Genomic DNA, 14,921 nt, shown 5'->3' with positions numbered 1-14,921 from the left:
TGTATGTTCCTGAGGATGAAGAACCTATAGTGCACAACTTCAATATGCACTAACCCCAGCCTGACTGTGACTGCAACTTATTAAAATAAACACATAAAAATAAAGAAACAAACAAGAAAGAATGCCACCAACATGATGCATGGCGATGATGGCAGTTATGAAGTTTAATTAAAGTGAGATATGTAAAACTGTGGAAGTTTCATTCATATGACTACACTGGCCTGTGGAGATCATGTACTAAAATCCAGAAATTATCCAAGAGAAGCTATAATCAGGCTTACAATCAATTTATCCCTGTGCCAAAGAATGAATGTCCTTTAAAAAAGCTTTTTAAATCAATACAATATACTAGCCACACATAAAGCCATTTGTCCTTGGTTGCTTAGCAATCCTAGAATAGAGATGCAAATAAATTCATCCAGCCTTTATTTCTGACTAATTCAAAATTACATTCTATTGTCTAATCATCTTAAATATATTTAACAATATGGTCCTTTAGAAGGAAACTATTATTTATACTATCCTCTACAAAAAGACTCATTAAAATGTGGCTATATTGAGGATATTGCTTACAAGAATCTTTTTTAATAGTATCACCAATTAAATAAATAAAATGAGATCCATCTATTGTTTTCAAGCATGGGTTATACTTCAGTCATTTAAGCCACCTACTTGTCCTCCATCTTTCCGCTACAGGATGTTTATTTCCTGTACTTTCCATAACCTAACCCACAAGCTCCACTGAAGTCTGGATTACAGGTGAGAGAAAATGAAAACCTCCTAGGGAATGGAAGCACAAAGGAATGAGCATTGGAACAGAGAGGAGTGCAAACCTTACGTTTACAAGTGCCCCACAGCAATCCAGCACCCCAGAATGGCAAGGAGAAACCAGGGAGCTGCTGTTCTTCCAACCTAGCTGTATTCTGAGGCCAGAATATTCCTCAAAGACCTGCAGTACAATTTTAGTGGCAGTCCAGTAGGAGCTACTGCTGAACATTTACATTAAGGTGAAACACTGCATATGGACATTTGTTGTGGAGCAGTAGTAGCTGCTAACTCACATTCCTAATATCAATTTGGTTAATTTGCCTGAAAACCTAGGTTACAGTCTAGTTCTAAAGAAATGTAAATTAATTCTCAATATACTGAAAGAGATTTTCTAGCCTGACTCTCTTCCAGAAAGTTCTGGAGCACGGTGTGAAGGCTTGGCCTCCAGTTGCTTCTCCACCTCCTGCCCTCGATGAGCTGCACCTACCACCCTTCCATTTGTAACAAGCAGTGAGGAACTCTGGATGCTGGACCAATGCTACTCTTTCTTTATCCTGGATTGTATCATGTATACTTTTAAAGAAGGAAGAGTACATGGACGGAAGAACAAAAAATGGGCAGAAGACTTCAGGAAAGAAAAATACTTCCCCCCTGCCTCATATTTATACAATTACACTTCTACAGCTTCATTCAACTTGATGTCCTTTTCTTCTTTTGAAAAATGCTCCCTAGATTTGTAACCCTGTACTTTCATAAGCCTGTAGGTGGACCATGGTAAGGTTAAAAACATGAGCTGACCAACATTTAAGATTAAAGGTAATAAAGTGTGTAAGTCTGTATTTGCTCCGTTATTCGTTGTATGTCTTGTGAACAGACAGTAATTAACAATTATTTTTTTACTTTTAGAGCAGTTACCTTTGAAAAATGCATCACTTGTATATTGTATTTCACTCTTTTTCCCATTATCTCCTCACCATAGTCCTGAGTACCAGCAAGTCTCTGCTAACATTGTCCTTTGGCCTCACTCTAATGTCAATTCACAAAAAAACCCCCAAAAACCCAAACCAATCAACCAAACAAAAAAAAAAAAAACAACAAACCCCCCCCCCTATATCTTTTAACAACACTATGTTCTCATTATGGCAAATTTCCAGCTCAATTTGCCTTTACATAGAGGACACATTATAAACAGGAGCAATCTTTATAGTTTCATGTAAATTGAAGGAAATATCTGAGAAACCCAAGGTCCCAGGAAGTGAGGACACTGCCAGCCAACTCTGCCCTGCAGTGTCACTGCTTCCATTGACCCATTACTGGAAGAGGAGAAGCTTTCATGGGAAAATTTTTCAGAGAAAAATATCAGTGAAAATATTCAATTACCTGGCAATATTCAGATAATGTTCCTTCACCCAATACTGATTATATTCATAAGAAGTGTCAGGACTCTGTAAGATACTTCAGAAAACCTATGCAAAGCCCAGATAACCCATGATTCTGGTTGGCTGCCTACAGAGTGCCTCAGATTCCTTCTGTTTTATGATTCCTAGTTATGCTGGAAACTCTAGTCCATGTGCTTTTAGATAAAATATAATAGGCAAAGAACAAAAAAGTCTCAAGGTATGTTTTCCAGCCTTATATATAAACAGTTAAAGGCAACACCAAAATGATGAAAACAGTTACACAGAAATCTGGAAACTGTCTCCTACCTCCATGCCCTGGTTTTTAAATCAACAGAGCTACATGCAAAAGCAAGAAAATTACATTTGGAAAGTATCTAGAGGCAGATTGTTTCATTAGATCTTACTTGAATTTAGACTAGAAGTTATTCTTTTAAATGAACAGGCCTGCAATAAATTTATTTAACTCCATGGGTTTCATTAAACACCTTCTAATTGACACTGGGTTATGAGGGGAGAACAGGGGTGGCATAATTTCAATAATGTTTATCCTTAGGCTTAATTTTCTTTAAATAGTACAAAGCATTCTCTCAAAGTTTTCAAAATGATGTCAGTGTGAGTCTGTGGGGCATGATGTTACAAAGTTGGAATGAAATTATGTCACTGCAAATCCATGAAACCAGCATTGTCAGAAATGAACCAAAGCTACACTAATGTGTTTTTAAAAAGTGAAAATCATCTGAATGGAATGAAAAACTTTAAATAAAATTAAGATTTTGCAGATTGCAAACTATTTATCCAAGAGTGCAGTCATTGGTTTTGACTATGGATCCAAATACACATAAATATTTGGCTAGAGAGTCACATCTAGTCCAATGCCATCTGTAGTATTTTACATATTTCAACTCTACCAGATCTCAAGTGACTTGACTAGCATGGAAGTCTTTGGGCCAAATTTGACAAGAGTGTAAGTAATACTGTGAATTACGTACCAAGTACATCAACAGGAGAAGAGTGAAAATGGCTGGAAAGTTTAAACTAGCATACCAAGTGGACAAAATTTACTCTTGCTGCAGTGTGAAAGCAGCAAATCCACACCTGTCACTCTCCCAGCTTCTAAAAACAGCCATCCCAATGCAAGTCAGAGGTGAATCAGTGCATTTATGAGGAGAGCACGAGCAGAAGTTAACATATGACAACGTGGCTGCAGGCTGTTTCACTGACACCACCTTTTCTTGCTACACCTCTTTCTTTTCTTTCAGGGCCCAGATTAGCACTTGCCATCATCTTGAAGCACATTTCTAACAGATTTGAACTTAAAATGGGTTTGCTCTGTAATTGTTTTGCCATAGAGAAATTAAGGATTGGCATTTCAGCTTAAAAAATGTATGACTTTCAGGTATGGAAGTTAACTATTTCATTTCATACACATCACTACTTCCCCACAGTCATTACACCCATTTTTTGAATCTCCTTGCCACATCTACATGTATATCCTTACACTATTACTCCATTAATACTGAACATAACTAAACATACAAATTAGAAGTATTTTATTTCTCAGCCACAATTATCTTCCTATTGTCCTAAACTGTGCACATATAAATCACTTCAGATGGTGAAGGGATTCAGGCTTTTTTTTATTCAGGCTTTTATTCTAAACAGCTTAGCATAAAATAAATTTCAGCTGAAATCAGTCTCATCTAGTTTGGTGTGTTAATGCTGAATTTTTTTAAGTGCTTTGACCCAAGACAAGATATTTTACATGGACATGAAACTGACAGAATTCACCAGTTTGGTAAATTTGGGCAATAAAAGACAAAATACTGATTTTCTTGTTCTCCACAGCCCTACTTTGACAGCACATCTGATACTAACTTTGTTCATAATCCTCACTTTTCCATAAGACAGATCCAGGAAAAATCATGGTAATACTATCACTTTTGTTCTGTGGAATTCCAAGTTTATCTTTGGAATGCTTTCCAGGAGTTTACTGTACTTTCATGACACTTGTGAGTGGCTGATCAGGTGCCAAGCCCTGAAATCCATTTGAAGTGCAGTAAATGTTACCAAAAAACCACACTTCCTTGGCATGAAATTTTAAAGATAAAAAATTGATGAGGTTAAAAGGAGAAGCAATCAGGCTTAAAAAATTCACAGATTTTTTTCATATTGGGCTATTTTTCTGTGGGCTATTTAATAATTTTAGGACTCTGGTAACTCTCTTGACACAGGAATGAATTATTTCAAGTTAGTATTAGTAATTCAGTTCAGTTTTGATAGCTGCTAGCTGTAACCTGACAGCACTTCAATTCAGTCCCATGGAAATTCCCTGCTGTATATATTCTAGCATGCTGGATCTCTTTGCACTCATCAGTTTTATATCTTTCTGCAAATACCAGAAGAAACATCGTTCTAGGTTCTGGCAGAGATCTTGGAAAGGAAGAAGGTGCTAGTTGCCAAAAAGACACTGATTACTCTAACAGAGTAGCCCAGAGTGTCTGTCCTTTCCCTTTTAATATGCAAACTTGTTTCTGATTTAGAACGGATTCCTGGCAAAGGTGTTTTCCTCAGAGCTCATTTGTGGATAGCTGGGCTCTATGTCGACTCTCATCTCAGAGAACACAAACCACTTTTCACTTACTCAGAAGCATGAATAAATTTTATAACGCTTAGTCCTGCATTTCAGGGCAGGAAGGCAGTGAGCACACATAATAGGAACAGAAGCAGTGCTTCTATTGCACGTATGCTTTTAAATCATGATTGCAATAGCAAGAATTATGTAAAACTCATTTTTAAAAATGTAACCAAAAGAAGAGCTGTGTTTAGACAAATCCAGTGTGTACACATGAAGTATGCAAGTATCCTTGCATCCTTCAATACTTCATCCTTAGATTTAACTTCTTTCAGAGATGTACTTTTTCATTACTGCCAGAATAATAGATTTTCCTTTGATAAGGTGGTCAGGTGATGCTTTGGTAAAGCCTGGAAAAGCAATGGAAACATTCTTGAGCAAAATGCCTTCTCAAATACTGTCTGTTGTTCATTGCTGCTACACCTGAACTGTGCAGCAGACAGTGCTTCCTGTGTTCCACACCTGGATGGTGTGCCCTGGCCATATCCTAATCCATGAAAAGGCAAGATTTTTTTTAACCTTACCTCTCCTCCTATTTTCAGGTTATCACAGAAGAGGCTCCATGCTCCATCTGAACATTTAAGAACCCCTGTGTGTCCAAAATTATATCTATTTCATATTCTAAACACAGACCTGACTAGGATCAACTGTTGCAGTTTCTAAAAAGTTCACTTGTCTGTCTACAGGTCTGTTAAATCTTTAAAGCTTTCTTCAATTTCTATTGAGGAACCAGTTTCCCAACTGGCACTGAGGAAAGTAATTTCTACAGAATCTTTGTGCACTGATGTCTTCACAGTGTCTCTCCCTATATGCAGTTTAGTAGATACTTTTTATTATAGTGCATTTCTTCTGCAAAACAGTTTGACTAGATTCAAAATCAGCAGACATGAATATTTCAAACTCAGGGCCAAAACAGAGACGGTTAAATCAACATTTTCTTCTTGCATTTGCCATACTTAAAGGGTAACAGTTCTCACTTTTAATTCACCTGGATGTCTAAAAATTTACCCAGTTAACATATCAATCCTCCTTGATGTATTTTGAGTTGACATCACCTGAATTTTTAATTTTTAGTCAAAGGACTATGGTTTCACAGATAGTAGTGTGGCACATGTGCACTTGTATGCACCCATGAATAAATGTGTTCACACATAAACACACTCGTAAAATACATGAAGTACCCTGTGCACAGGTAAGATGGGGTATAAAGCACACAAGAGTTCCTAAATGCAAACATATGTGTTAAGTTGGTAGATCATAATAGATCTTCATAACATTTTTCCACTTCTATAATATGAATAAAGCAAAATGAATGTGTGATGTAAAACAAATTTTCTTCAGACTGGAGAATCTATTAAATTAGTATTAGCTTTTGTTCTAAAATTACTTTACTTTTTAAAGTTTTTGTTATTATGTATTATGTTAATCTTGAAAGTAAAAACTAATTGTTAGTTAACTAATTGTTAACTTTTAGCTCTATTTGCATCATGGATAGCCCCAAGCAGTAGCTCTAAACAGAGATAAAACTCCAGAGATATTCCCCTTAGACAAGCTTTGCTAATGCTAAGCACCAGTGCTGAGAAATTCTTTCCATGTAACTTTCCTCTCGAAGTTATCTCCTAAGCAGTTATTATGAATTTTGAACAGTTAAAGAAACATGAATGTGAAGATCACAGAGTAAAATGTAATTATGTCTATTTTTATATCAATATAATCTTTCTTCATCAAGATACTTAGTTTTTGGATTGGACTCTTTACTTCAGTATTAACAAAAAGGGAATATTACATAAAAATTCCTGAAGTATTAAATGTCAATATATTCATATTCACTAGAATCTGCAAAAAATTACTTGATGGCTTGAAGTCAAATACAGCCAGAGTCTTGGCTTCAAGAACTCCTCACTGCTGACCCTTTTAGATATACATTTATACACAGTGCCAGACCTGAATCAAACACCTGATCTCCATATTTCCTACAGCAAAGACTTCATGACACCATGGTACACAGCATAAAGCTTTGAGCTGTAAGGCATCTCCTCTGGCTCAAACCTCAGGCCAGTTTTGGGACTAAATGGAAAGAACAGAGGAGAGCAGACAGAGTTAGAGGAGCACCATCAGCAGCCTGGTCAGTGTGTCACAGACACGTTGCTGTTCTGAAACAAGGGATGGGGATGCCTTGCACATTTAACAAAAAGCCCCTGCCCCACTATTCCATATATACTGGGATACTCCAAAAGCACTGTTTGCTTACTTGTCCTCAATGCTTTTTTGTACTGATGGGATTTCCTGAAGCACTGAGAAGCAGCTTTACTTCTCAGAGATTTGATTTTTTTTTGGTGCTGTTTGCAAGGGACTCAGGGCTAGGTCAAGACTGAATACTAAAATGATAATAGCTGATAAAAAAAACCTGAACAAACCCCCATCCTCTTTGCTATTACTTTTCCTAAGTTGGAAATGTGTTTTAAAAATTAGTGTAAAATTACTGTAACCCTTAGTAAGTTAGCTACATTATGACTGAATCTGTGACAAAATTATACACAATTATCAAACAGGCAGACCAGGTTTTCATGGCCTCCTTCAAAATCTGATTTACGTCCAGAATTGCTACAAATTGTTAATTAGGAGTTTCTATAGTATCTTTTGCAAACACTATATTAAATTTAAAACAAAACAGAAAAAAAAATCCCACCACTCTAGCAAAGACTAAAGAGAAGGAGAGAGATGAGAACAATGTACACTTTCAGCATGAAATCGCCATGATATCATTCTTTGGCTTGCCAATACTTGGAGAAACTGGGGTGGAGAGGAGAGAATGAAACAGAAATACAGTTCTTTGTACCCTTATGAAATGCTAAATTTTCCTTCTCCTTCTTGCCTGTCAGTAAATCATGAGGAAGTTGTTACGTAAAAGAAATTTCCATCAGCACTACTGAAATATCTGAAAAACTGAGTTTTTTGCAGCCTACCATTTTACTTGATTTACATGAGCTGGGTTTGAAAGTTCTACACTGAGTTCTGAATACTACTATAGATGCAGGAGAAATACATTTAAAAAGAAAAATTAAAAATATCTAAAATACACTTAAAATACATACATTTTGACTGAAAAACATTTTAGGTTAGGAATTTTTAAACCCTATCATATAAAGAATTAAATTTATTGTTCAAAACAATATTTAAGTATTCTCTTCAACTACAGTGTCTGAAAACAAGTGAGCTATATTAGTTTAACTGAGTTTATAATAGGCTAGCTAATGGTAACAGGTTTCTCAGGTCTGATATGGGAAGCAAAACCTGAGCTATAAAACCAATAACTGCTTCAACAATTTTTTATGTTGTCCTTTGATGGAAAGCAGGAGTTATGTTGGATCCTAAAGCAATACCAGTTTAGTCGAGCTCAAATATCTTCTAGGGAAAGCAACATGCTGAATGTTATCAAAAGGTTAAATATCTGTGCCAGTTAAAAAGAAATAAATTCTAATAGAAAGTCATTTTGTGACTTAGCTGGGCCACCTTTAAGTGGCCTGTTGATATGCTCCATGTAAAATCACACCAGCAGACCAGGCCAGGAAGCCATCAGTTGGTTGCCAAGCCCAAAGGCCCTGGCTACACCTGTCTTTGGATCTCCCTGCCACACCAGAACCTCCCGCACAGCCCAGATCCATCATTATTCTCTTGGAAAGAGCCAAAATTGTGTCTGGGCTCCAGATCGAAATTCAGCGTGGAGAGATCAAATATTCCATGATATCTTCATTCAAAAGGAAAAATAAAAATTAAAAATTCAGGAAAAGGAAGGATTTAAGATGGGGGGTTGCAGGGGCAGAACACAGATGAGGCAGAAATCAGTTCCTTTACAGGTAGTCTAACACATGAAAAACTTTGACACAGAAGCAGGAACCCATTTCCCTCATATTTAAAAAATATTTGAGATTATTAAAACTTACTTAAAATGAGACAGAAAGTTATCATGGTTATGCATTTGCCATAGAGGTGTTATAAACATCTCTCCACACAAATAAATAATTACTCTCAAATACACTAAAGTTCATGTTAAACTAACATGGTGTTATGTTAAAGGCTGAGAAAAGCAAGACTGTCAAAGGCAGCAACCACAGCAGAGGAAGCAGCAATTTTCCTTCTGCTGTGACATAAAAACTCCTTATGTGACAAGACAGGGCAAGGGGTAATGGTTCTAAACTGATGGGAGAGTTGACTTAGATTAGATATAAGGAAGAAATGTTTTACAACAAGGGTGGTGAGGTCATGGCACAGGTTTCCCAGAGAGATTGTGGATGTACTGTCACATTCATATTTTCTGAAAATTTTTCTCCTGGGAAGCTGAGAAGCCTCAGAGAAAAAGGAAAACAATAATTATCTCATTTGCTTCTCCTGTGTTTTGCTCATGTGGAATGTGTTTGGAGATTGTTTACCCACAGGAGATTGTTTCATTGGATTCTGCTGGGAGTTGTTTTCACTCTTTGGCCAATATGGGCCAAGCTTTGTCAGGACCCTGGAAAGAGTCACAAGCTCTCATTATTATCTTTTTAGCCTTCTGTAAGTATCCTTTCTGTACTCTTTAGTATAGTATTCTTTAATATAATATAGTATATTATTATTATTTTATTTATTATAAAATAATAAATTAGCCTTCTGAGGACATGGAGTCAGATTCATCACTCCTGCCTTCATCTGAGGGCAACCCAAATACAATCATGTCCCATCCCTGGAAACATCCAAGGCCAGGCTGGATGGGTGAGCAACCTGGTCTAGTTGAAGATAACCCTGTTGGACTGGATGACCTCTAAGGGTCCCTTCCAAACCAAACCATTCTATGATTCCATGGATGATAAAACCTTAATGCAAATATAAAAATTACTTAACATCATTTCAGTATTATTTACAAAAGCTAAGGAAATCAGATTAATTTTAGGGTGATACTTCTAGACACAAAGCTTCAGAATACTCTGTCCTAGCCTCCTCCTGAGAAGAATTCTCTTTCTACTAATTTTAGGTATGTAATAGTGTTATAACTTCAGTTCTAAAAGCCTATATTATAAATACTATGGCAGAAAATGACCACAGGTGTATGAGTAATTTCAAGAACTAGAATGTTATTCTTCTTGAAGATGCATCACACCCTAAAAAAGCACAATATGATTTGCTGAAAATGTTTCTTATCTCCAAATGGAGTTTTCACTGTGCAATAACACATAGAGGGAGACACTTGGAATTAAAGAAGACACAGTATTTGATTGTCCACAGAAGGAGATCACTGAGGCAAACCAGTCTAAACTGGTGAGGAAAACTGCAGAGCTATTGCACAGCCTGTCAGTTCCACTGAATCTGAATATTGCATCAAAGATATATTCTATAAAAAAATTCCACCAAGTCTAACAAGAACTTCATTGGGCAAAGTAAAAAGGAGGAATTTCAACAGTCGACCATTAAATTAGGAGCTAATAATTTGATTTACAAAGAGTTTTTTGTAAAGAAGTTTCTGATGAACCCTTTCAAAGTTCTAGACACTAAATTAACACGAATGGCTGCAAAAATGCACCATGTCAGTGGAAAAAGGTAGAAAATTAAATCAAGAGGAGCAAAAACATAAAGAAGTATTTAATTTCTCATACTTTATGGGTTTGGATAACTCTCAGTGAGAATCAGTCAACTATTTAACTAAAGATGTCAGTTCTCCAAAGGACCAGATAGTGGAGCTGTAGCTGCTTTTTATTGAGTGCAAAACCAGCACCATCAGGTACAAAGTGAAAAGTCCATGGGCTTCTGGCTCCATGGAGGCATCCAGGCCTAAACAAGAAAAGCTGCAGGCAGGAAGGGGAAAAAATAAAGAATAAAGGGAGAGGCAGGAGAGAAAGGGTAGCTAAAAGAACAAGCAAGCTGCAGCTTAAGCAGCGGCAGGGCAGAGCTCTGCCTAATCTCAATAGATTAATGATAGACTACAGAACAAAATGGATTTCCTGACAGTTCTACAGGCAGCACTCAATGGCAGCCACCCCACTGACACTCCAGGATCACTGTTTGTTCAAGAGCTTCTGAGTCTTGTGGAGTGAATTTTACTGGCCCTTTAAGGACTTTTTTTTTTCTTTTTGTTAACAATAAATGAAACCTGAGAAGGCTGAGAAGAATTCCACCTTCAGTAGCACAAGTGAGACTGAAATGTCATCTTTTCTGTGACTGTAAAGCTGTTGGAGAGGAATTGGCACAGAGTGAAGAAGTGTCCAGCTGAAAGGCCCCCAAAACCACCTTGTATCTGGGCATGCACTGGGGCTGCACTTCAGACATGCCTTTCCCCAGCTCTCTTGCAGTCTCCAGTTGGGAATTACTGCAGCTGGCTACAAACACAAAGAAGACTGAGATGAGAAGCCCAGAGACCAATGATTGTTGCTGTCCTGAGGTCCAAGAGGTGTTTCCAGAATTCACTCACAAGACCCCAGGCATCCCACTGTATCTCCTTTGGAGTTAGGGTAATTAAAACTCCTGATGTGCCCATGATTGTGACATTTTAAACACCCTGGAAAGTTATTTCTTACGGATAAAGCTCAGGAAAGGATTTTCACTACTAAAAACATAAACTCTTTCACAGGTTGGAAATGAATAGGCCTGGGAAAAGCAGAACAACTGTGAAAATCTTTGGAATAAGGAAGACAAAAAAGCTAGGAAAATTATGCTGAAGGAAAAACAAAAGACAGAAACACACCATACAAAAGCTATGAGTACAACTGATGCATTTGAACTGGAAAGGCAGAGCAAAGCATCTGAGTCTTGAGATCTGTATAATCAATCTGCTTTCTATTTCTCCTTCTTTCCAGTTCCTCTATGGTATATGATACATCATCCCTACCTGGATGGTTTTGAGTAAAATGCACTTCTATATTTATACAAAAATACATTTTTCTCACCAGGAAGAGGCAATAGTGCATACTAGACTGACTGATATATATATATATATATACACACAAAAACATATATATTATACATATATTAGTGAATCTGAAAATAAAGTTTCTACATAGATGCTGTAGCAGGTAAATAACACCTCCCCTTTCCTGGGATTTAGAAGAAGAAAGTATTAAATAAACATTTTATTATTACTACAGCAAAACAATGTTACATGATATTAATTATTAAGGATACAAGGTCAAATATTTAAGAGCAATCACATTCTTATCAACTGGTCTGCAAAATAAAGAACATCTAAATGTCACAGGAAAAATCAGAAGCTTTAAAACCAGGAGCCATTACATCATCTAGTGGGATTCCAGCTGCACTAGAGACAATTTCCCAACAATTTGAATGTCACAGAGGAATGGACCAAAATACAGATCTTTCTGAGAGGAGCTGGTCAGCTTGTGGGAATTTTCATACTAATGCATATCCAATGCAACATGAGAGCACTGAAAACAGAATTCTTGTCACTGAACCTGTTTAAGAAGTCCCTTTTGTAAAGGTGTGACTGACATTTCTGACTACAAAAATCTCTACTTTGCTGCCTTCTGCAAGAAGCAAGCACTTCAAGTCTGTGACTCTCTTTCCCAATTAATAAATCAAATATTTGTACAAGTTTTCATGACTTGTTATTCCTTATTTTTAAAAACAGGTTTATTCATTCAGTTCCATTCTGAAAGATTAAGTCAGAATGGTAGGATGGTAGGAGAGTGGAAAAGCAAATGATTAATTGTATTTTGCACACATACAGAGATCCTGCTAACTCTACACCAATGGTTCAATTTTAAATTGAAAATTTTCAATTTAACATTGAAACTGGTTGCATTTTAAGCTGGTAATTTATTTCAACTTATTAAATATAATCCATTAATTTAAAACATGTCTTTCATATTTTGTGTGGAAGTGGAACTTAGAATTGTTCCTACTTGGAAGGAAGGAAAAAGAATCTACAAGCAGGTAAATTTTTATTGAAAATAAATTTTTAACATCTAAGCCATCACAGCATTATTTTAATCGCATTCAGTTTATGCATTATGGAAATACTTCATGCATAAAAAACTGCAATTTTATCAGGAGATTTAACTATCTTCATGTTTTTATGAAGTTTTGTAATTTCCCTTAATTAATGGATTTAAAGCTTCTATTAGGAATTTAAATATTTTCCCATGTTAAAAGAAAAAAAATACTCTAATTTTAATGGGACCATTTTTTGCTACATATTCCAAAGGATTTCCTTTCCTCAGAATTACTTTAAATTGACACATGTACATTGTTTCTGTGATTTTTTTGCATAAAATCTATGCTCTGCCACATTTATTTTGCTTTGCTATTCCTTGTTCACTTCTGTGATATATAAATATGAATTAATAAAAAGAAGAACTTGGGATACTTTCTCTTCTGGTTTGAATGCTGGTTTTGTTTTTTTCCTAACAGAACTTGCAGAATTAGAAAAAAAAATTACAGATGTTATTAAATAATTTCTGAAAAATTAATCTTGGCCATCAATTAATACGAGTTAACCCCTATCACATGGCATTACTGAAATGAGAGAGGTTTTAAATTCCATAGAGGTTACTGGATAAAGCTAATAGGCTAATGCAGCAGTGGATGTACTAAGCCATCTTAAAACAATGGAAGTGTTGACCTCAATCCAACTAGAGCCCATTGGGCTGGAAACAAATGGCATGTATTTTGTTTATTTATTTGTGTCATGCTGTGTAAAGAACATACAGCCCAGGAGGAGCTACCTCATGGCATCAAATAGGGAGGATGCCAAATACCATCAAAATTAAAAATCAGCTCCACCCCTGAATGTGCTTTTTCACAACTGCCCAAAGGATTCCAAAGAAAGGCTAATACATCTAGTTATGTGCTCAAGAACATGTAGAGTGAAGAGTAAAAACTTACTGTGATCCAGTGAACTGTTCCAAAATGAACCAAACCAACCAGAACCAAAAGACAACTGCCTTTTAAAATCTAGGAAAATGAACTTGTTCCCACTGAAATGCATGGCAAGTTTCCATTGATGTAAGTTTTGTAGGAATGATCTTTAACACTGCTGTTTAATGTCTAATCTATATTACTGTTATTTTTTTGCACAATTCAACTTGGAATGCAGCAGTGTGATATGAAAAGGGATTTTTGTTTGCAAACTTGGAATGAAATCTGGCTTGGACTAGATTGCATAATAAAGAAGCCAGCAAAAGGGAATTTGACACTCACCATTCTGGCAGAACTCAAGTTTCTCAAAACAAAAATATTAAAAATACTTTGATAATGTTTTTAAAATGAAAACCAAAAGGAAGAAAATGTAAATGTTAAATTATGCCAGATACTTAGGTCTTTGGTTAACAATCATTACCTTCTTCAATGTGGTATGAAAATAGTAATAAAGCTATTATCTAAATATACTGCAGAATTTAAAAAAAGTCTCTTACTGGCTAAAAACCAGAAAAGCTATTAATCCTTTATACTGGCATGTTGAATCTCAAACTATCTGAGATTTAATAAATCCATTATTTCTTCTTCTTTATGACCTATTACTGAATTAATCAGGAGTTCTCAGTACTTATTCAGCACAATACTTTACATGTTCCCAGCTTCACACTCCTGAGAAAACCCAAACCCTTATCTGGCTTCACTGACTTCATTGTAAGCTATGTTAAGCAGAAGTTTCTGCCTGAATAATAGCTCTGGTATTTTGTTGAACCAGGAACTTGACTTCTGCAGATAAGAAGGGATCCCTCTGACTTCTTCTGTTTACAAGTGCTCAGTTTTATCAGGTCACAGTTATGTGCCTTTAGCACAACAGGGATAACAGTTATTGGAGAGCAAGACCTATCATTTTGTCATGACTCAAGAATAGTGCATGTGGAGAGGAAGATGGGAAGAAGTGTAGTAGGAATCAGATTAACATACAACTACAGAATAACAAGATTAGCATATTTTCAATTATTATTACCATAGACATATATAGAGAAGATTAAGTGGATCAGAAGAATTAATCTTTGAAAGTATAGATGTGCTAAATTCAGCCATATAATAATGCTGGCAAATATTGATACTGATTAACTTTGTGCTGTGAGAGTTAATAATCTGCATACAAAGTCTGAAATACAGCTCTGGGTTTGGAAATACCCGTTAATCAAATGACATCT

General features: G+C 36.0%; 1 protein-coding gene across 2 annotated transcripts in view; it reads right to left on the bottom strand.

Annotated features, from left to right (window-relative positions):
• Nucleotides 1–14,921, bottom strand: part of GAS2 (growth arrest specific 2) — a 73,842-nt gene that overhangs the window by 9,533 nt on the left and 49,388 nt on the right. The window lies entirely within an intron of this gene.

This window comes from Melospiza georgiana, chromosome 6, assembly GCF_028018845.1.
Source record: "Melospiza georgiana isolate bMelGeo1 chromosome 6, bMelGeo1.pri, whole genome shotgun sequence".
NCBI classification, from domain to species: domain Eukaryota; kingdom Metazoa; phylum Chordata; class Aves; order Passeriformes; family Passerellidae; genus Melospiza; species Melospiza georgiana.
Note: the sequence above shows the minus strand (reverse complement) of the source record. Positions and strands in the feature narration are given on the sequence as shown.